Source organism: Pristis pectinata, chromosome 10 (genome assembly GCF_009764475.1).
Source record: "Pristis pectinata isolate sPriPec2 chromosome 10, sPriPec2.1.pri, whole genome shotgun sequence".
Classification (NCBI taxonomy): Eukaryota; Metazoa; Chordata; class Chondrichthyes; order Rhinopristiformes; family Pristidae; genus Pristis; species Pristis pectinata.
Window position 1 is genome coordinate 97,083,105 of NC_067414.1, and position 22,428 is coordinate 97,105,532.

Here is a 22,428-nt window from a genome sequence, read left to right on the forward strand (position 1 = left end):
TATTTTTCTTATTATCATAAGTAGTTATTAATAAAATAGTTTTTAAACACTTATACATGACTCAGTGTTTCTTTTGTTGCTGGTACGTGACAATGACCATGGCTGATGTTCTATCTCAATGCTACGTTCCCACTCCATTGATGCCTTTTGCATCTAGTAATTTACCCACTTCCTTCTTTAATAAGTTCAGCTACTCAGCTTTTAAAACCCTCTGGTGGCAAATTCCACAGGTTCACCACACTCGGGAGCTCAGATGTTTCTCTGTATCTCTGTCCCAAACCTCTTGCCTGTGACTCCTCAATCTAGACATCCAGCCAGGGGGAACATCTCTCCCACATCCTGTCAGAATTTTGTGCATTTCAATTAAATCTCCTCTCATTCTTCTAAACTCCAGTGAATACAAACCTAGTTGAGATAATCTCTCCTCACAGGGTAGTCCACCATCCCAGAAACCAATCAAGCGAACCTTCATTGCACTCCATCTAATGGAAAATATACACTTATAAAAGCTAAGGAAACCAATAAGTGTGATCTCACTAAGGCCCTATTTAATTGTAGTAAGACATCTTTGGTCTTGTGCTCAAATCCTCTTGTTCTATCTGAAGGCCAAAGTTTCATTTGCCTGCCTAACTGCTTCCTGCACCTGCAAGTTTGCTTTCAGAGACTTGGATGTGCTTGCACCCCATTCAATCTGTACATCAATGCTTCCCATCCAACAACATTATGCTGCCTTCATTTTTCCTACTGAAGTGGACAACGTCACATTTATCCACATTCTACTGCACCTGCCATGTTTATGCCCAATCACTCAATCTCAGTTGCCTTGAAGTCTCTTTGCATCCTCTTCATAATCTCACCCAGTTTAGGGTCGGCAGCAAACTTCAAAACATTACATTCTGTTCTGTTATCTAAATCATTGAAATATATTATGAAGTGCTGGGGTCCAAGCACAGATTCACCACTAGATTCTGTCTGCCACTCTGAAAAGAACTCATTTATTCCTACTTTGTTTCCTGTCTGTGAACTAATTTTCAATGCATGCTACTACATTACTGCCAGTACCAGATGCTTTAATTTTACAAGGGACTCTACCAAAGACTTCCTGAAAATCCCAAGTTTCCAAAGATCACATGGAGTAGGTTGAATTAGAAAAAGTTTGGTTTCTGCGGTGGTTGGGATCTCAAGAGGAAGTTGAGATCATCCACCCAGCACTTCCGGCTGAACAGAACAAATGCTTCAACCTTACCTTTGGCTCTCATGCACTGGACCTCACAGTTATTGAGAACAGGGACGTTCTTAGAGCCTCCCCCTCCCACACCCCACCTTCCAGCAAGGCCCACCACATCCATGCCGACCAGTGCCCTAGGGGTGGCCAGGACTGCATCTCCGCAAGACGTGTGTTTTCTTATTATTCCCACCATACAGTGTAGGCAGATAATCCACAGCAGAGAAGATGGGCAAGTGAAGTTGAGTAAGTTTATTGTTAACTTTCTCACCACCTGCTGCGGAACCAGTCTGGTAGACGCGTTTCTCAGGCAAGATCAATCAGTAATAATCTTATTGAGCTTCTCTTGGGTCCCCCATTCATGCTGCTCTCAGTGCTTCAACCTGGAGGGCTATGGATTAATCAGCTGAGGAAGGACAGTAAATGATAATCAGGAGGATCTTTCCTTGTCCAGGTCTGACCTGATGCCATGGTATTTCAGGGGGTCTGGAGTCAAAACTGTAGACTCCCAGGGCCACTTTTTCTGCGCGTATCCATCCTGTGGATGGGACAGGACATTCCCAGAGATTGTGATGAAGAAGTCTGGGATGTTGCCTGGAAAGAATGACTGTGGGTCAGGCTATAGCTTGCTATTCTGTGAGGCAGGTCTATCAATTTATACACAGATGGTACAGACTTTGCAAGGTCACAAGGACACTTTGCTGTGTTTAAATCTGCTGTTTAAGTCCATGTTATTAGAGTAATACGGAATGGCAACAGGCCCTTTGGCCCAACTCATCCATGCCAACCATGGTGCCCACCAAGCTAGTCCCATTTGTCCATATCCCTCTAAACCGCTCCTGTCCATGTATTTATCCAAATATCTTTTAAATGTTGTTATTCTACCTGCCTCAACCACTTCTCTGCACTCTTTCCAGCTTAATGATGTCTTTCCTATAACAGGGCGACCAAAACTGTACATAACACTCTAAGTGCGGTCCCACCAACATCTTGTACAACTGCAACATAAATGTCCCAACTCCTATACTCAATGCCCCAAATGATGAAGGCCAGCATGCCAAATGCCTTCTTCACCACCTGTGACGCCACTTACAGCAAACTATGTATTTGGGTGACCCTTCTGGTTTAATGATCATCTTGTTCCAAAACAGTAGTTGATAATGAAAGGTTTCTTACCCATTTTTTAAAAAACTTATGTACAGCAACTGGGAGACTATGCCTCTTCATGAACGTAGACTGGAGGGGTATTGCAGATCATGTCCGAACTGTGAATCACTGGCCTACTACTGGATTGGAGCAAACCCTGGGCCTGACCACAGTTGGCCTCAGACATGCACAGTTGAGGCTAACCTCAATTATCAGAAGATATGCTCAGCAGAAGGTTACTGGTGACATTGTACGGCCACTGCTCCGTGCCAGCCAGGGACAAGCAAATAGAGTTGTTGTTAACAGTCAACCATATTGCTATGGATCTGAAGTCATAGGGGAAGAGTGGAAAATTTCCTTCCTTGAAGAAAATTTGAGAACCAGATGGATTTTTCATGTAAACCCAGTAATTTGTGTTACTGTTCCCAGCTCCCAACATTCTTCAAATCTTCTTGGAAAAAGGAAGTAATATAGGGGAAGAGTGGAAAATTTCCTTCCTTGAAGAAAATTTGAGAACCAGATGGATTTTTCATGTAAACCCAGTAATTTGTGTTACTGTTCCCAGCTCCCAACATTCTTCAAATCTTCTTGGAAAAAGGAAGCAAATGTATTTTAATCCTACAGCTGAGGAATTTGAACTCAAGCCTTTGGATTGTTAGTCCAAGGACTTAACCACTGTTCCATCTTTCCTGCCAAAGAACCCCACCACCACTACACCACGAGGCCAGCAGCAGTCACTATTATTGTCATATGATTGAAGGAGGCCACCTAACTGAGGCAGTGGAGGACATATGCCTCCCATACCCTAAACTTTCAGGAGGAAAGTATTTCTATGTGGCTCTTCACCTCACAGGCAAAGAATGGGCAGAACTCAGTGGACCTGTAACAGAGGATTCTGAACAGCCAGCCAGAAGGAAGATGGTGAGGACATTAGCTCAAAAACAAAAGCTGCTAACATCGAAGTGCAAAGTTGTTTGCTAACCTTACTGACAACTTTCTCTCAGATCATTCATTCACTCTGTACATTCAGCAATTGTGACATTTATGCACATTTACAATGCTGTATAAATGCAAACTGTTGTTGCTGTTCATTTGACTTTATTTAGCTTGATCCTTTCCTGCTGTTCTGTCATCTCTCCAATATTCCTTCTCCAGATCAATAACCTTTCTCACTCAATTCTTCCTACTCATTTTGTTAACAAGCAAATGATTTTCCATCAGACTGCAGATTCCAAACTCAGAAACTTCATTCCTCTTGAGACACCATAACTGAAATACAACCTGGTCTCCACATCCTTCAATGGCAAAGTGAAGATGCTGCAGTTTTCATTTCTTCAAAAACAGTTTCTTCAATATCTTAACCATCACTTCATCCACTGCCTGTCAGATATCATTCTTTTTCAACTTAACACCATCATTGTTGGTAAAATCTCAGACAGCAACAAGGAGGCGTACAAGAGTGAGAATGTTCGGCTGGCTGAGTGGTGTCGCAACAACAACCTCGCACTCAATGTCAGCAAGACCAAGGAATTAACTGTGACCTTCAGGAAGGGGGAAGTCGGGAGAACACACACCAGTCCCCATTGAGGGGCCAGCGGTGGAAAGGGTGAGCAGCTTCAAGTTCCTGGGCATCAACATCTTGGAGGATCTATCTTGGGCCCAACACATTGATGCAATCATGAAGAAGGCATGCCAGTGGCACTATTTCATTAGGAGTTTGAAGAGATTTGGTACGTCACCAAAGACTCTTGCAAATTTCTATAGATGTACGGTGGAGAGCATTCTGACTGGTTGCATCACAGCCTGGTATGGAGGCTCCAATACACAGGATCGCAAGAGGCTGCAGAGAGTTGTAGACTCAGCCAGCTCCATCACAGGCACAACCCTCGTGCCATCAAGGATACCTTCAAGAGGTGGTGCCTCAAAGCAGCAGCATCCATCACTAACGACCCTCACCATCCGGGACATGCCCTCTTCTCGCTACTACCATCAGGGAGGTAGTAGAGGAAACTGAAGACCCACGCTCAATGACTTACGAACAGCTTCTTCCCCTCCATCAGATTTCTGAACAGTCTATGAACACTACTTTGTTATTCCTTTTTTTCCTGCCCTATTTGTTTTGTAATTTATACTAATTTTAATGTCTTTGCGCTGTACTGCTGCCGCAAAACAACAAATTTCACGAAAATCAGCAATAATAAACCGGATTCTGATGGCTTCCCTACCTCAAAAGGAACCCCCACCGTGTCCTTCATTTGATGGGCTCAGCTTCCTCTCAACAACCGTCAACTCTCTAGAATGGAGTCCAAGACCAAAACATTGATCCTGTATCAGAAAAGATACTTTCAGCAACTCTCACACTCAACAGGATACAAACAAAATCTGGCATTTGACAAGCAACCCTTCTTTCACCTCTAACCTTCTCTTCCTCAGCTGCCAACCACCACCCTCACTGCAATCTCTCCAAAGACGTACAGGTTAGGAAGTTGTGGGCAAGCTTCGTTGGCGCCAGAAGCGTGGCGACACTTGCGGGCTGCCCCCAGAACACTCTAAGCAAAAAAACCTATTTCACTGTGTTTCGATGTACATGTGACTAATAAAGATATCAAATCAAATAAAATCTCCATTTAAAATAGACACTGTACTCAAATTTCCTCATTTGTTTCTCCTAAACTATTTTCCTCTGCACTATACATACAGGTTAGTTTCCAGGATATGACTACAGAACTTGGTACTTTGCTCAATTCTCCTCCCTCACACAATCTACAAAGATTTCAAAGGAGTCATCTAATTGTTAATTATTAATTAACCTCTCATATACTGTTTGCAGCCTTGGTGTTTATGCACACTATAGCTCTTGATGCCCCAAGCTAGTTCAACGATTAAAACAAAAATCAATTGTAAGAGTCATTGCCAAGTTGCTGCAACAATCCTCTCAACATTTCACCTCTTCTGAAGCACCGTTAAAAGAAATGCGAAGGATTAAACCATCCAAGGACAACCAACCACTGCCATAGAGTCAGAGTCATACATCACGGAAAGAGGCACTTCAGCCCATGGAGTCCTCACCGACCATCAAACACCCATTTACATTAATCCAATTTTATTCTCCAACATCCCCAACTCCCCCAGATTCTACTACTCACCTACACAGTAGGGGTAATCTACAGCTGCCAATTAACCTACTAGCCTACGTCTGACAGATGTGGGAGGAAATGAGAGCACCTAGAAGAAACCCATATGGTCACAGGCAGAATGTGTGAACTCCACACAGATAATACTGGAGGTCAGATTGAACATGGGTTGCTGGAGCCATGAGGCAGCAGCTCCACCAGCTGCGTCACTGTGCGTGTCCAGTGAAACCCTCCACAAGCCTAGTTAATCACCATTATCCACCTCCCACCTTACTTTTGGCTCCAAACTCTTGTTTGATTTCCTTCAGCTTCTGCCCTTTCTCGGGAGCTCTCCAACTGATTTTTCCATCATTGCTCCATTCTGTGCAATGTGGCTCTCTTCCACATGCACAGTGGGAGACTGCAACTAACAAATTGTTGCCAACGATTCATGCCAAGGCAAGTCTGCAGCTGTAGGGTCACACATCCACCAGGTCCTGTCTACTATCACAATGGCCTGAATTGCCACAATCATTCTACAAAAGGAGTTTGTAGAATGATTGTGGCATCAGTGGTGCAAAAGGAGTTCGACATCACTGCTATTCATTCTGTCCATTCAGCCCTGCTAAAGGAAATGAATTTTAGGGAATTCCCTTCTCAGTCCCTTTTTCACTGGAGCATAGGAGGCCGAAGGTTAACCTTATAGAGGTTTATAAAATCATGAGGGGCATAGGTAAGATGGATGGTCACAGTCTCAGAATCAGGTTTATCATCACTGACTTATATGATGTTTGGCAGCAGCAATACAGTGCAAAGACATAAAAATTTCTATAAATTACAGAAGTAAATAAATAGTGCAAAAGAAATAATGAGGTAATGTTCAAGGACTGTTCAGAAATCTGATAGCACAGGAGAAAAAGTTGTTCCTAAATCGTTGAGTGCAAGTCTTCAGGCTCCTGAACCTCCTCCCTGATGGTAGTAACAGGGAGGGCATGTCCCCAATGGTGAGGGTCCTTAGTGATGGATGCCACCTTTTTGAGGCATCGCCACTCGAAGATGTCCTCAATAGTGTGGAGGGTTGTGCCCGTGATGCAGCCTCTTGCAATTCTGTGCATTGGAGCCTCCATTCCAGGCGGTGATGCAACCAGGCAGAATGCTCTCCACCATACATCTATAGAAATTTGTAAGTGTCTTTGGTGATATACCAAATCTCCTCAAATTCCTAACGAAGTAGAGCTGCTTGGCGTGCCTTCTTCATGATTGCATCAATGTGTTGGGCCCATTTTCTCTTTCCCAAGGCAGAGGAGTCTAAAGCTAGAGGGCATAGATTTTAAGGTGAGAGGGGAAATAAAGGACAGTGGGTCTATGGAATGAGCTGCCAGAGGAAGCTGTAGAGGCAAGTATAATTACAATGTTTAAAAGACATTTGGACAGGTACATGGATAGAAAAGGCCAAGAGGGATATGGGCCAAACGCAGACAAATGGGACTCACTCAGATAGACATCTTGGTCAGCACGGAGAAGTTGGGCCAAAGAGCCTATTTCTGTGCTCTACGAATCCGCTGAATCATTTCAAAACAAGCCAGGGTCTAAGTGGAGACTAACTCCACCACTGGTGTCTTCACGACATCGTAGATTGTAAGTATGGCAAAATACAGAGTATATCACATACTGTCAATCACTGCCACCAACAATAAGCATTTCACATGGCTACTGAGGATGAAGTTTCATTGGTCATCTGTTGCCAAAGTTATAAATAATGTTGTCTTTAAGTGTGACTACAGCACATTCTCCTTCCTTGTCTATCCTTCTCTAAGAAATTCAGAGTTAACCACAACATCCTCACCCATCAGCTCTTTCCCAGTTCTGATAAACGGCCCCGGACCTGAGACACTGAACTGTTTCTCTATCCACAGATGCTGCCCGACTTGCTGAGCGTTTCCAGTATTTTGTTTTATTTCACATTTCCAACATCTGCATTTTTTTTTGATTTTCAGCTCCTCGCAATGTACTCGTGTAGTTACGCTACCAATTGGCTCAATTCAACCCAGGCAATGGCAATAATAGGCCCCTCTTCCTACAGATGTATAGTAACTTCCATATTTGCTCAAAGATCTGTCCCTCTCAGCTACCTTAAAATTACCTACCCTAGTTTGAAAATAATAAAGTACTGATGCTGCAAATCTGGAATAAAAACAAAACAAAAAATCTAGAAACACTCAGCAGGTCATGCTGCATCTGTGGGAATAAAAGTTCTGACAAAGAATCTTTAACCCAAAGCATTAACGCTGTTTCTCTTTTCACAGCTGCTGTCTGACCTGCTGAGAGCTTCGAGCATTTGTTTATATTTCAGATAGCCCGTGTTCAGTACCACTCCAGAATGCCAGTACGTACTCCAGGCCAACACTTCACCGAGGGAGGGACATTCTTCAGGTATAACGTTAAGGTCTCAACTGCATGCTCAGGTGGATATAAAACATCCCAAGGCTCATCTGAAGAGCCAAGCTTTCTCACTGCCCCGCCCTTTATTTATTTCTCCATTAATGGCATTAAAAGTAACTGGTCACCTCTATATTTGACTTAAAAAAACAGTAGCCAAGCTTTCCAAGTACTTATTCAATTTGAAAATTCCTGAACTTAGGAAAGGCACAGTAAAAAAGTTTACATTTTCAACCATACTTTTCATCAATCTGTCATTGTGACATATCAGTGCCCCTCGTGCCCCTTCAAAGTGGGACATTTTCTATGCTAAAGGCTTTGTAAATGCAAACTGCTGTTAGCTTCCACTGTTCCCTTAATGTGCTTATTCTTTTGATTTCATGAGCAATAATAAAACTTCTTCACTGTAATGGCAATGCCAATTCTCTTACCGTTCTTCTAACCCAAGGCACAAATAATTTAAGCAAATATTTTATTCTAGTTATTAAAATGTCTTCAGCCACTACTTAATTCAATAAACAAGATGTATCACATCCCCCCCCAAAAGCATTCGATTCTGTGGAAACAAAGTCAAATAACGTCATGTCAAGTAGCACACATATTTCCAAATTTTAACAACCCAGTCTTCTGACATCTCTCAAGGTTTTGCCAATTCAAATTTATTGCTACCAGCAGACTTTCTGCTCTTGCTAAAAATTATTTCTTGATGGTTCAGCTGGAAAATATACAGCTAACTGGTCCCCTCAAGCCATACTGCTCATCTACCTCCACCAAAGTTCATTACTCTAAATCCTCTGTTGACTCAATTTGCTAAATTTTCTTCTCATTCTCTCCAAAGGTATTAGCCCACAGAGGTATAATTTACTTTATCTGAGGGAAGGGAAATATTTGTCACTGTGTGAGCCATGCAGTACTTTCAGAAAACTAGTCACCAATTGAGCCGAATTAGATCCTCGTCAGAATCACAAAAAGGTTATAAAAAGGAGATATTCAGCCTGTTGTGTCTGTGCTAATTCTCTGTGCAAGAACAATGCAGATAATGCCACTCCCTCCCTTTTTCCCCACAGCTGCTACAATTTTTCCTCCTCTGTTATTTACCTACTCCCTGTTCAACACTACAATTGTCTCCTCTGCATCGGTGAGAGCAGGCACAGATTTGGTGGGCGGGGGGGGGGGGCAGGGGATTTGCTTTGTCAAGCACCTTCACTCCATCCGCCATAACAGCCAGGATCTTCCAGTGGCCAGCCGTTTTAATTCCACTTCCCATTCCCACACCGACACATCTGTCCTTGAGGAGGAATTTCTTTAGCCAGAGGGTGGTGAATCTGTGGAATTCGGCTTCCACAGCCGTCTGTGGCAACAAGTCATTGGGTATATTTAAAGCGGAGGTTGATATGTTCTTGATTAGTAAGGGCATCAAAGGTTACGGGGAGAAGGCAGGAGAACAGCTGTGACACTTTACTCTGTACTGTTATTGTTTATACCTGTGCTGCATCAATGCACTCTGTACTAACTCAATGTAACTGCACTGTGTAATGAATTGACCTGTACGATTGGAAGACAAGCTTTTCACTGTACCTCGGTACAAGTGACAATAATAAACCAATACCAAGAAGTCAGCCATGATCGAATGGCAGAGCAGACTTGATGGGCCGAATGGCTGAATTCTGCTCCTATGTCTTACGGTCCATGGCCTCCTGTACTGCCAAGCTGAGGCTGGACACAGATTAGAGGAACAGCACCTCATATTTCACCTTAGGTAGTCTCCAACCCAACAACATGAACATCGATTTCTCTAACTTCCGGTAACCGCTCCCCTCTGTCCCCTTTTTTACCCCCTTATCCCACCAGCCCCATCACCCCTTCTCTTTCACCCCCACCGCCCTCTCAATCTGCCCATCACCCACACATTCATCCCTCCGGTTTCCCCCCCCCCCTTTATTCCATGGTCAACTGTCCTCTCAAATCAGATTCCATCTTCTTCAGCCCTTTGTCACTTCCATCCATTACCTCCCAGCTTCCTACGTCATTCCCACTCTCCCCCCTCCAACCTGCCTCACACCTGGATCCACTTATCACCCGCCAGCTCTTGCTCCACCCCTTCCTTCCACCTCTTTGTGCTGGCTATCTCCCCTCTTTCTTTCCAGTCCTGATGAAGGGTCTCAACCCAAAACATTGACTGCTCATTTCCTTCCATGGATGCTGCCTGACCCGCTGTGTTCCTCCAGCATTTTGTGTGTTGCTGAACATTACAATTAATCCTTTCCCCTTGTTCCCTTCATAAAGGAGGGGTAAATAGGAACATTACCCACCCTCCAGCCTTCCAGCACCTCGCCCGTAGCTATCAATGATACCAACATCTGTACAAGGGGCCCTGCAATTTCTTCCCCTGCTTCCCACAATGTCCTAGGGTAGACTTGGTCAGGTCTCGGGGATTTATCTGCCTTTATGCATTTCAAGACCTCCAGCACCTCCTCTTCTGTAATGTGGACTCTCTTCAAGACATCACTATTAACTTCCAAGTTCCCTTGTATCCATGTCTTTCTCCACGGTAAATACAGATAAAATATCTTTATTAGTCACATGTACATCGAAACACACAGTGAAATGCATCTTTTGCGTAGAGTGTTCCGGGGGCAGCCCGCAAGTGTCACCACGCTTCCGGCACCAACATAGCATGCCCACAACTTCCTAACCCGTATGTCTTTGGAATGTGGGAGGAAACTGTACCCAGATGAAACCCATGCTGTCACAGGGAGAACGCACAAACTTCTTACAGACAGTGGCTGGAATTGAACCAGGGTCGCTGGTGCTGAAATAGCATTGCGCTAACCGCTACTCTACCATGCCTGTTATACAGTAAAAGATACAATGGCACCTTTACTGTATCACAACTCTAATCAAATAGACCCAGTCTTTGATCTTTTCACGATATATTCTCTCTCCAGGACTGCAATATTCTCCTTAATCCTTAAGAAGGGTCCTGACCCGAAACGTTGACCACCTGCTTTTCTCCACAGATGCTGCCTGGCCTGCTGAGTTCCTCCAGCATCATAGTGTTTTTCATCTAGATTTCAGCATGGTTTCTCCTTAATCAATATAGTCACCACCCCACACCCCCTCACATTCTTCCTTCCCCATCCTCCTACAACAGCTTGATCTTGGAATATTTAGTACCCAATCCTGCCCCACTTTATCCTAGTTCTCCATAAATGCCACACTAGAATCCCACCTAGCTAATTACATCTGCAGCTCTCCAATTAATTTAATATGCTTTATGCATTTATGTGCATCTTACAACCAGAACAAGGAATTCTAATTAACACCACATTATTTCTTGCTCAAGTGCTATCAATCTCTCCCAAAACTTTGGAGTGTTTTGTTTTCTCAACTCGCTCCAAATTAGATTAACCCCCACCTTCACAGCGCCAACAAATCTCACAGAGACATTCGTTCCAGCACCATTGAAGCACAAATATTCAAGCTCTACAGGTGTACTAACTCCAGAACTGATCTCAATGCCCCAGGAATCTAGTCTTCTCTCCTGCACTGTCCCTCCACCAAGGATCTGGACTATCTTCAGATTTCTATATTCACTCACATCTGCTGCCAGGAGTCATCCAAAGATTACCACCTTTGAGGTCCTACTTCTTAAACTCATTCCCAACTCCTTAACATCTGCCTACATCTTCTACCTTTGTCACAGTTGGTGACATGTACCACAACTTGTAGCTCACTCCATTCCCATCCACCCTCATCCCCCAGACTACTCTGCACCATTTCAAGGATCTCTTTTGCCCTGGCACCAGGGAGACAACACATAGCACAGGACTTGCCTTTGTTTCTTTTTGTTCTAATTGTGTTCTTTCTTGTAAAAATTGTGTACAATTTATGTTTAATTTATGTTTTTCTTGTGAATGCTGCTTATATGTACCTGTGATGCTGCTGCAAGTAAGTTTTTCTTTGCACCTGTGCACACATGTACTGGTGCATATGACAATAAACTCGACTTTGACTTTGCATTGAATGTTGCTGAAAGACTGACCTATCACTCCACCATCCTACAGAATCCCCCGAACATACTGCATTTCTATTCTTCATTATTCCCCTGTGCAACCCTTTAAACCACAATACTATGTTCTGGAGGGCACTCTTTCAAGGTGTCACTTCCACCAGTTATTCATGTCGAGTACCTGTTTGTGACTGGCACACACATTTAATCTTTCTCTTTCTGTCCTTTCAGGTGCCCACAGTATGCCTATCTTAGGAACGGATTAAAGTACAAGCAGGTCTATCTAAAACCACTTTATACTTCCTATCCTGAGCTCTCTCCGGCTGCAGAGTGGCCAGGAAGCCATAATCCAGGAAACTCTTTACCCTCCCTAATGTCTCCAGATGCTCAAGTTTAGAAATCCTGAGCATGTGCTTGTTGGGTCAGTGTTATTGCTACAAAGAGGTACTGCTAGACACAGTCTCTCAGGACAAGTGAAGCATTCCAAAGTTCCTACATGGCACACGAATTGTGGGCATTGGGCCTCAGCTGCCCAATCCATAATCTGAGAAACTTTGTTTCACTTCTCTACTCCCTTGTTACCTTGAATGAACTATACATTTCTTTAATTACCTTAGCTTCACAGTTTAAGCTACAAGTTATTGATTAAATAATAATTCAACCTCGCATTTTATTTTAAGTAACAAGCAGCACATTTCTCCCTACTTCACCCAATTTCGGTGCTCAGCAAATTCCTGTTCCTTACACTCAATAGATGCTGCAGTCTATGCTACGGTCATCAGCCTGGGGAAGGGAGTAAGGGAAGAGAGTCGAGAGTCACCTGATAACAATGACATGGCAATATACAGCACAGTTATGGGCAGTTCAACTTACCCAGTCCTTATTGTTGTTTTGATATCAATTAAGCCCCACCCTTCTTCATCCTATCAGCAGATCCTTCCATTCCTTTATTCCTTGGATATCTGTCCAGCTCTGCCTTAAATCCATCAATGCCATTTGCAAGAGTCACATTCTCACCACTGTGAAAATTTCTCCATTTAATTTCTTGACGACACAGACGGCCTCTGGTTTCATTGTTCCCAACACATACCCTTGCCATTTCTGCCATATCAAAGTTTTCCATAATTTTGAACAACTCTGTTGGGTTACTTCTCCAGTTAAAGTCTGGCTGGCTGACCCAAGCCCGACAGGACCCGACTACATGCACGAGGTCAGACAGTGCCACGCCAGCCTGACTCAGTACTACCCAGGTCAAACTGACTTGCTTTGTATTAATGCACGTCCTGCGTTCTCAGTCAATACCAAAGAATATGCAGCATAGCAAGTCTATTTCCTGCTTTTCTGAAATACCTCCAGGTTGATATGGCTAATATTGTAAGTTCTGGGGCTCAGATGGTCGGTTTTTAGTTGTATACCCAGGGCAGACCCATCCATCATACTTCTCTTTGCCAGAGAGATAACACAAAGGACCAGTCCGGTGAAGAACCATGGAGCCAAATAGATCTGCCCCTGTCTACCAGGCACTCAGATCATACTGCAGTCAGCTGTACCTTCTTGCCTACTGTCAATCTCATACAATGTCCAGCTTCTTTCTTGGGTCAGGAAATGCACACTTGAGTTATAAAGCGATCTCCACTCTGTCCCATAAACGTGCCTCTTTTCAGCTAAAAGGCTGTGCATCAACAATTTAGTGACAACTTATGGGAAGTGTTAATCAGCAACACGCAACAAATTGCACAAAGTGAACAGAGGCAGCAATGTTGACACATTATAACTACAAGGTCAGATACTTGGTCCTGCAATTGCTAGCATTTGGTAAGGAGGCGGGGGGTGGGTTCCAACAGGAAAAGTAGTGGAAGCTGGTTCTCATTTGGTGGGTTTATGGAAGAGACAGACCAACCTTCAGCAGATCTCCAGGACTACACAGGAGGCAACAAAAGCCAGTTAGTATTTCAGACCTTGTCTAAACAGATGGTGAATAAGTTTGCTCACACACTGGGAGCAATGATGTTGCCACAATGACAGAAGGACAGCATCACTAGCCCACATAAACAGTGACCAGACCTGACATATAGGGTCACAGACAGTTTCCTATCTCTCTCATAACTATATGTATGGAAGCAAGAGTGTGTTTAATTAAACAGATAGATCATAACTACAACACGCCACCACGGAATCCTCCTTTCTGTGGGAATTAGACACTCCACTGCAAATGATCACAACAACAAATTAGTCTATTATAGCACAGCTGTACTCTACCTGGGAGTTTGAGCGGACATCCAACTGGCAGAAATGCAACCATGAATTAACTATTTTTAAATTTAAAACAACTATTACCAAGGATGAATCTAAAATAGGATAGCTTACAACACACAGCTGCTCATAAGCTGAATATCTTTCGTACGATGTGGTAAATTTGGGAATTGGCTGTGGCTGAAAAATCAAAATTTGTTTGCTACAACAGGCTACATCCTATAGGGGTGTCTATGAATATCAGTCAAAAACAATTTACACCGGATTGCTCGCTCTATATTCTACAACACAGAGCTGTAAAGACCAGGTGTGTCCGTCCCGCCCATTCTACAGCAACCACTTTGTCTCATTCATCCCATCCCACCCCAAGGTCCTTCCTCCCACTGATTCTAATTTTCAGCTGTGTACTCTACAGGCCAGGAAAACCAAATATATGAAAGAAAAGTGAGATGTATAACTATAGGGTAGCAGTGAAAAACAATTCATGGTGTCTTTAGTGAGAATTGCATTGAATATAAAATGGCATAGTTATAGTTCACACTATGGACATTCCAAAGTACTTTATTGTGATGTACCTTTATGATACTAAGAACATGGCAGGCAATTTGTACATAGCTTACATAAACTGCAATGTGATAAATGATCAAATAATCAATTTTTGTGACATTGATTAAGGGATAAATATTGGCCAACACAGAAGCAGGTCATTCCGCAGAGTTGGCCTGCTCCAACTTTTATATTAGACACAGCCCCTCTACAAGAATAAAAGTGTAGATGCAATAAATCTGATTCTGATGGTGAAAATCTGAAAACAGAAAATGCTGCAAACACTCAGTGGTCAGGCAGCATCTGTTTAATGTTTCAGGTCAAAGATCCTTCATCAGAAGTGGAAGTGAGAAAACAAGTCCATTTTAAATTGTAAGGGGTGGAGGGAGAGGGATAGATGATGCAGGGTCTCAATCCCAAATGTCAACTATCCACTTCCCTCCACAGATGATACCGGACGCGCTGAGGTCCAGTCCTGATGAAGGGTCTCGACCCAAAATGATGACTGTCCACTTAATGCTGCCTGACTTGCTGAGTTCCTCCAGCACTTTATGTGTGGAGTTCCTCCAACAACTTGTTTTCTCCTCCAGATTAAGATCTCTTTATTAGTCACATGTACATCGAAACACAGTGAAATGCATCCTTTTGCGTAGAGCGTTCTGGGGGCAGCCCGCAAGTGTCACCACACTTCTGGCGCCAACACAGCATGCCCACAACTTCCTAACCCGTACATCTTTGGAACATGGAAGGAAACCGGAGCACCCGGAGTAAACCCACGCAGACACATGGGGAGAACGTACAAATTCCTTACAGACAGTGGCCAGAACTGAACCTGGATTACTGGTGCTGTAATAGCGTTATGCTGACCGCTATACTACCATGCCTGCATCTGCAGTTTCTTGTGTCTCCAGTGTAAAGGGAATATCGTTGATAGGCAAGGCCAGGCCCTCTTTAGACAACATACTGAGCAATAAGTAGGAGCCTTGCCAGCAGTGCCCACAACCAATAATTGATACAAAAAAAAATCAGCAAAGCTATTTACTATGAAACATTTTTTCTCAAAAAGGATATGCTGATTGGGCAAGAAGAATTCAAGTGGAAGAAAGCTGGTGTGGAGTCAGGTGTACAGCATGGAAACAGGCCCCTCAATCCAACTTGTCCATGCCGACCAAGTTAACTACTTGAGCTGGTCCAATTTCCCCGCATTTGGCCTCTATCCCTCTAAACCCTTCCTTTCCATGAACCCATCTACAGGTCTTTTCAATGTTGTAATTATACCTGCCTCTACCACTTCCTCTGACAGCTCATGTTATACACTCACCACCCTCTATATGACAATCTTGTCCCTCAGATCTCTCTTGAATCTTTCCCCGCTCACTTTAAACCTATGCCCTAGAATCCCTACTCTGGGAAAAAGACTGTGACCGTCCACCTTATCTATGCCCCCCATGATTTTATAAACCTCTGTAAGGTCACCCCCTCAGCCTCCTTCACTCCAGGGAAAGAAGTTCCAACCTATCCAGATTCTCCTTACAGCTCAAGCCCTTCATTCCCAGTAGCATCTCATGAATCCTTTCTGCACCCTTTCTAGCTTAATGACATCCTTTCTATACCCAAAAGACCAGAACTGCACACAGTATTCCAAGTCTGGTCGCGCAATGTCTCGTACAGCTGTAACATGACATCCCAACGCTTGTACTCAATACCCTGGCCAATGAAGGCAAACTTGCCACACACCTTCTTCACCACCTTGTTTACTTGTGTCTCCACTTTCAGGGAACTATGTACTTGTATCCCTCGGTCCCTCTGTTCTACAACACTTTCCAGGGCCCTACCATTTACTGAGTAGTCAAATAGCCTGCTTCTGTGCTGTAAATTATCAAATAATAGAATTTATAGAACTGAAGCAGACCATTCAAACCATCAATTCCAGCCTCCTCCACAAACAGCTAGTTCCAGCTCTCACTCCTGCAACCGCCAAGGGTGAGCACTTCACACAATACCAAGGTACATTTTGAAACGTGACAAAGACTTGATTTTGCCTTTGTCACTCTTCCAGGGAGCAGGTTCCTTCATGTTAGAGAAACCAAAAGTTAAGTTTATGAATAATAGCAACAAGAAGAACAGAGTAACTAAGGACTGATTAACTGGGAATTAAACAAGTTCAGTCAGGTTCAATCACTGGCTGCACTTGGCTTCTCCTTTTACCGTGCAAGCTATTACATGCACTGTACAGGAACGGAGAGAAAATAAGCACTTCTTTAAGTTACAGATTCACTAGGGGAACCACAATAAGTGATCACCGCCAAGATGGCCCTGTGAAGGACGACTTCTAGCTTCCAGAAGCTTCCACACTGGAACCAGGATACCGGCACCCCCTCATGCCTTCACGTTCCCAGCCACCACCCAGAGATGTTTATGGGTGCAGATGTTATGCCCAGGGCTGGATGAGGTGAGGGATGCCGTTCCAATGTTCAGACTAACACAACCCCAAAAGTAGGCACCTCCAGCCTGCTGCCTCCCTCGGGGGGGGGGGGGGGGGGGAGATTCCTTGCCCAAACCCATGAGCCCATTCTCCCAGCTCCAACGACACCAGCCTCGAGCCCATTCTCCCAGCTCCAACGACACCAGCCTCGAGCCCATTCTCCCAGCTCCAACGACACCAGCCTCGAGCCCATCCTCCCAGCTCCAACGACACCAGCCTCGAGCCCATCCTCCCAGCTCCACCCCCAGCACCATTACTCCCCCTTCCCAATGCTTGCTGTTCTTCCAAATACAGCCTCGCTATTTTCCCCACTCTACCCGAGCCAGATGCTCAGAAGGCTTTGGATGAATAAAATTTCTCCTTTATTCCTCTCTAACCCTTCCACCACCTTCTAAATCTATGTCCTTCTATTCATTGAAATAAATCCTTTTAATCTCATTTATTTAGATTGTTATAGTTTCACATATCCTACTTTTAGATACTGTACTTTAAATTACACTTCCTTTCAGCTCCCCTCTGTTCGATATAGAAAATTACCCCAAACTTATCCAATCTTCCTTCATAGCTAAAATTCTCCAGGTCTGACAACATCCCTCTCTCTCCTTTGTACACTGTCTAATATTATTACATCCTTCTCATAATGTGGTGACCAGAACTGCATGCAGTGTTCTGTAATGGCCTAACAAGCGTTTTCTCTGGTTCCAATGTAACCTATTTGCTTAGATTCTATGCAATGGCTAACAGATGAAAGTGCTCCACAATCTATGAACTTCCACAGCACTATAAAATTCCAAGGTGCTTCTAGGAAAACAGGCACAGAGTCAGGAAGAGAGGGGTTAGGAGCAGTAACAATGCTTGGATTAAAAATATTGGCCACAAACCGATTACAAATGCCAAATAATTGGAATTTTGACAACGAAACTCATTTATCATGGAACTGTTTCCCTGCAGTCAAACAAGATTTCATCTGCAGCTTCTGTTTTAATTTAATTAAGGTTTTCAAAAATTATTACTGGAACACAAAAGATTTCTTGATTGTCAAGCTAATAAAAATGGCAAGAAATCATTAAAGTTTAAGAGTATTTAAAAGGAAATTCTCCTAAGAATTATGGAAGCAATTCAGTTTTTAAAACAATGCTACCTGAATTAGTTTAACTGGATGGAGAAATTATTTGTCAGGGTTTAAAGGAGGGAAGCACCAGGCTCCCACTGCAGTCATATGCATCATGCTACATTTTCTGCCTGGCTCCAGTCAGCCTGGCCAAACAATAATAAAGCACTTGGGGTGGGACTTCCCACACTCTCAAGCTTGTTTATCTAAAGTAAATAAACAGTAAGATAATATTTCCGACCCACTCAATGACCAAAAAAAAATCAGATCAAGTCTCTTTAAACACAAAACTGACACCATTAATTAAGCGCTGAATTAAAAACATCCCTTCTCCCACCTCTCCCTCTTCACCACACATAAATCACAATGTTGTTTGTTATGTAGGCTGCACAAGACTATTTCTATAATTTGCTTTCAGATACTTTCTTTATACTGTTTAAAATTAGAGATCAGATCATTTATCAGATACCAAATCTTAAAAACTTAAACACACGTTTTCCATTCAAATCGTATAATTTAACTATCAACCTAGGGAGACTTCTGCAGACTAAGGATCTAATAATAGAATTCTTTCTAGACTTCCATTTTTTTTCTGGATAGTTGAAAGTGTTTCCTGGCTGCTTCCTGATGCAGGACAAATGGAAAGTTAAGCCCCTAACTAACTGCAGTGATGTTAAAGGTCATTCAGAAACGATCAAAATTGCCATAAGCATTTTTCTAAGCTAGGTTGATCAGAAGGAATGCAAAGCTGCCATTAGAATTCAAACCAATTTTAAAAAGACAGTGCACTTTTATTAAAACTGCAACTACAGAAACCAGCAGTAGTACATATGTTAATAGTAACCCTCTGTCCTCTTTTGAGACTGTTAGAAATACAGTTCAAAATGATGGGATATCTTTATTCTCTGCATGCTGGCTACACAATCTCTGGTCATTATACAAAACGGGAGTGGAAAGCATGACAGGATGGCCAGTATGACAAATGGAGCCATAGATGCTGAGACTGTGGTTCAGTAGTAGGAACTTTACACTACATCTAATCATGCTAACCCAGGGTTTGCTTAATGCTAGTGTTCAGTTCCAAAAATGGTACATTATTCCATTTTCCAGCATCAACATTTCCAGGCAACATTTGGGCTAGTGTAGCTAAGAGATTTTCTTGCTCCAAATAAGATACACATAATAAAATCATTGTAAAAATTTGAAAGTGAATGTCTTACTTTATAGCAAATTCCACATTTACACGACTTCATATCACAAGAGTCTCCCTTCTCTCTCTCTCTATAGACAATTTTAGTTTCGACGTTCATAAAACAAGCTACAGTATCATATCTTGGATGCAGTGAAATACTACAAAGAATTCAATATACTTTAAGTGCACTGCACGGATCTAGAAACGTTTGTATTTCCTATAATTCCGTACAATTTTACATTAAATCTACATTTTCTACATAGCTGACTCCTAAAGGCATGTTTGCAGTACTGTATGTGTGTGTTTAGCATTGCCAAGATTAAAACAGAATCGATACTTCGGAATGTTTTACTTCTGGTCTCACTGCCATAAAGCTATACTTTGCGGAGCAACCTGTATGCTTCATGTTATTTCCAAAGCATTAAATAAGATGCACTGATATAAAGTGCTAAACATTTCCCTAGATCTCGCGAACTCAACAGATCCTGCTGCAAGATGATTGAACGCACACCACTAGTTTGGCACGACCTCCAGTTGATTGTGGGACAGGTTATTAAAATTAACTCAACCCGCTTCATTTGAACTCCGCACAAACAATAAACTGTGACTTTATATATTTATTCACCAAAAACTAAAGAAGTTTTGCCGAACCTTTCACCGCCGGCCGTGTGGAAAAGTTAGGGGGCAGCCAGTGAACTCAGTCGGCGTGTTGCTGAGGGACCTACCTGAGCGGAGATGGCCCACGCGATTTCAGCCTCGCTCCCTCCGCGTTTCCTCACTCAATTAAACCCAACCCGAGAAGGCGCGGTTACCCCGGGACACACCAAGCCGCCGCCGCCGCCACCACCACTACCGCCGCCGCCGATGCCGCCGCCGCCACAAGGAAGAGGCGCACGACGACGACAACAACGACAACGACGACGAAGACGTACCACGGCCGCCGCTACCGCCGGCCACCCCCGTGTTGACGTTTCGCGAACGGCTCGCCACCAAACTCGCTGGCGCCAATCACAAGGAGGGAGGCGGGCGTTCGCCTCTGATTGACGGTATTCGCTAACCAGTCCTAGAGGCGGCTGTGACCGCTGCCGCCTGGTGATTGATGGATAATCTGATGGACAGCGCCAAGTCCCCATTCGCTGACTCTAACTACATTGATCCCCCGCCCCTTTCTCCATGATTGACGAACACACAAACCAATGAGAAGTGGATGTCGCCGCAGCGCCCGCCTTTTGACTGCCCAATGCTTGACCAATCAGAGGTTGAGTTAAGGAAAATCTGCATTAACCTACCTTGATTTCTTACGCGGACGTGTGAACCTACCCTGATGAGAGGCTAAGAAGAGAGTGACGGCACAATTAGCCAATCGTGAAGAGAAGGCGGGAAGCATATTAACCAATAGAGAGCGACAGCTGGCACTGAGACCCGTCTCTCGGCTTCCAAGCTGAGCTGACAGTTGACGGCGGGAGCCCGGGGGGGTCCTCGGTTGTCCAGCTAAGTGGCGCGGCTGAAGGAGTTTGTAAACTCGAGCACGGTGCCGACTCCTAGCGTGGGGCTTTCCGAACAACTTTTCATTCAGGATGAAGGCGACCTGACACTTTCTGTCGATGCCGCTCGTTTGTGAAAAAGAGGTGATTCCCGCAGCTCGAGTTAAGCAGCCGCCGTGTAATGGTGGTAGGCGAGGGGACGGCGGGATGAAGAGGCGAAGGAGGGAAGGAAAGGGCCGGCGGTGGCGGACTTTGCGCGGGCAGAAGATAGAAGTACCTGTGTGGACGTGTCTGAATGGCGGGTTTGGCTGGTTGGCTGCTGCAGGCCGGTGTGCGGCGCCAGTGTGACGAGGTGGCCGAGTGGTTAAGGCGATGGACTGCTAATCCATTGTGCTCTGCACGCGTGGGTTCGAATCCCATCCTCGTCGTTGTCCTTTTTATGTGTTGAATTCTTATTCCATTAGTTTCTATGCCAATGCGTTTTATTATGTGAGTTTCCACCGCATTCGTGAATTTTCTTTGCATTCACGTAAACTCTATAACAGGAGGTTATTCAACCCAGCTCGGGAAAAAGCTCCCCAGCCAAATCCCAGCTTCAGGTCCAAGATCCTGCAGCTCACGCCCCTTCGAGTACACATCCAGGTAGCTTTTGAAATGTGCTGAGAGTTTTTGCCTCTTTCAGAAGTTCAGTTCTAGGTTCCTTGCACTCTGGGTGAAAAATCCTTATCTTCCCCCTGATCTTTCTACCAATGACTTAAATCCATGTCCATTAGTTTTTGACCTCTCGCATAAGGGAAATGGGTTCAGGTTCTTATTAATGTATTGTAATATACGCCAGGGTGCACTTAAATTCCTTGCTCGCTTGAAGCTCACAAACAGTATACGTGGTGATAGTAAATACAACAATAAATAGACGAGTGCAAAATAACAGAATGATGCAAAGATTGTAGTACAAGTCTGAAGTAGTGCAAAAAGAAATGCTAAAGTTACAATAACAGAATAACCGAGAGAGCTAGAATTAAGAGTCTGACACCCTGAGAAGGTGGGTGTGAATGAGGTGATTGGTTCAGAAGTCAGATAGCAGTGGGGAAGAGCTGTTCTTAAGTCTGGATGTCCGGGCTTTTAAACTCGTGCATCTTCCCCAGAAGGTAGAAGACAGAAAAGGGGAACGGTCAGGGTGGCAGGCATCCTTGACCATACTGTTGGCCTTCTTGAAGCTACACCTTGTGAAGATGAACTGGATGGAAGGAAGTGAGGAGCCTGTGATGGACTGGACTGTGTTTACTGCTCTCTGCAGGTTCAGTGGGTCCAGAGCAGAGCGGTTGCCATACCGAGCTGAGATGCAACCCGATTAGGATACTTTCCATAGCGCCTCTGTAGAATTTTGAGAGAATCCTCGTGGACATGCCAAATGTTCTCAGA

General features: G+C 43.9%; 1 protein-coding gene and 1 non-coding gene across 5 annotated transcripts in view; one reads left to right on the top strand and one right to left on the bottom strand.

Moving 5' to 3' along the window:
- The window catches only part of disp1 (dispatched homolog 1 (Drosophila)), a 319,043-nt gene extending 298,534 nt beyond the window's left edge, over positions 1–20,509 (bottom strand). For 2 of the 4 annotated variants that reach the window (XM_052024114.1, XM_052024112.1), the window contains exon 1: positions 20,248–20,505. The gene's annotated coding sequence lies outside the window, so the exon portion shown is untranslated. Of the gene's footprint in view, positions 1–4,596; positions 4,697–20,247 lie in introns of all 4 variants that reach the window. The other 2 variants (XM_052024113.1, XM_052024116.1) reach the window with 2 other exon arrangements.
- Positions 20,510–21,352: 843 nt separating this feature from the next.
- Positions 21,353–21,434, top strand: trnas-gcu (transfer RNA serine (anticodon GCU)). Its single transcript has one exon. It is a non-coding gene; the product is annotated as a tRNA-Ser (tRNA).
- The last annotated feature ends 994 nt before the right edge of the window (positions 21,435–22,428 follow it).